Below are 1,617 nucleotides of genomic sequence, written 5' to 3'. Positions count from 1 at the left end.
CCTCTTTTGGCACACTGTTTTTGTGACCAGCAGCTTAGCACAAAATGGCAGGCAGACAACATTGGAAAATATTTGTTGAGCATTATAGCTTCAGGAGTTGGTCAAGAGTAGACGAGTCCTAAGCAGAGCTAAAATAATTGTAACATTGGACTTACATACATCTGGTGACCAGAAAGTCGTTGTTACGCCCCACCTAAATTCCTCCGGTTCAAAGAGAAAAATGAAGATAATTAGCTAAAAATGTAATCGGAATGGTATGTTTGATTGCATTGATTGCTTTTGATGCTGTAAAATACAAATAAAAAACCAAGATATGTAAGATCTTGCTATTCACTGTAGTGACTTGCATTGTTCAGTAAAAAAAGGAAATACTTGAAAACACACTCAGACAGGCTAACATTTATACAGGGAGATTAACTCAACGCTTTGCCAATATTGTTTCAACTGTGATGCTATTAGAGCAAAGTGAGGTGAACATTTAATTGAAATTGAAAGAGAGAGGGAGGGATAGACAAAGAAGAGATGAGTAATGATAAAAGAAGAAGAACAGGGCATTCATACAGTGTGTGTGTGTGTGTGTGTGTGTGTGTGTGTGTGTGTGTGTGTGTGTGTGTGTGTGTGTGTGTGTGTGTGGTGTGTGTGTGTGTGTGTGTGTGTGTGTGTGTGTGTGTGTGTGTGTGTGTGTGTGTGTGTGTGTGTGTGTGTGTGTGTGTGTGTGTGTGTGTGTGTGTGTGTGTGTGTGTGTGTGTGTGTGTGTGTGTGTGTGTGTGTGTTTTGCCTCAGGAACAGTTGATGGATTTGCTGCTTGACTGCTCACACAGATTGCTGCCTGCTGTGATGGCAGCCTTGAACTGAAATTACATGCACACTCACACACGTACACAAAGAGAGAACTACACATAATTGCCATTTTCTGTGTGTGTGCGAGCGCGTTTGTGTGTATTCTTAAGTCGGGACGTGCGGGTGTGTTGCCTCCAGGAGGACGTTTCAAAGCACTGTGGAGGGATGGATGAACACAAGGCCGAGCCAAGCACCAGAGGAGAAGACAATTGAAGGGGTTCAAAAATATGATTTTATGTGCTTATTAGATACATTTATTAAATTCTGTGTGATTTCTATTTAAATTATTGACACGGTGGCTGCTTCTCCAATATGTATCCTTTTGTTTGTTTTAATTGGTGAATCAAGATGCATAACATCAGAAGGGATAAACAAAGATTCATTAATACAGCTCAGTGAGAGTTCTCTGTTACTCAAGAGTTTAAAGATACAATAGATAATTGAGGCAGTCGGAGTAGATTAGGAATTATCTTGATGTTATGTATTACAACAGTGGAGATAATTACCCGATCCACACATCTCTAAATCAAGACCATAATATGATTAGTGCCTTTTTTCAGGTGGTTAATTAAAACAAATCTAACTGAGAGAGAATGGGCAAATCCTGTATGTTTGTGGTTTCACAGTGGCCATGAACTGTCCTTGTCTTTGTTTTGTTGTTTTAATCCTCCCATGTTATAGATATATTGGTTATTTTCTCACGTTTGGATTTAGAAATAATTAGTTTTTCCTGTTTGTAACTGTTGGAACGACTTATTGAACATCCTTATTCAACAG

Source organism: Gymnodraco acuticeps, unplaced genomic scaffold (assembly GCF_902827175.1).
Source record: "Gymnodraco acuticeps unplaced genomic scaffold, fGymAcu1.1, whole genome shotgun sequence".
Classification (NCBI taxonomy): domain Eukaryota; kingdom Metazoa; phylum Chordata; class Actinopteri; order Perciformes; family Bathydraconidae; genus Gymnodraco; species Gymnodraco acuticeps.
This window is presented reverse-complemented; position numbering follows the sequence as displayed.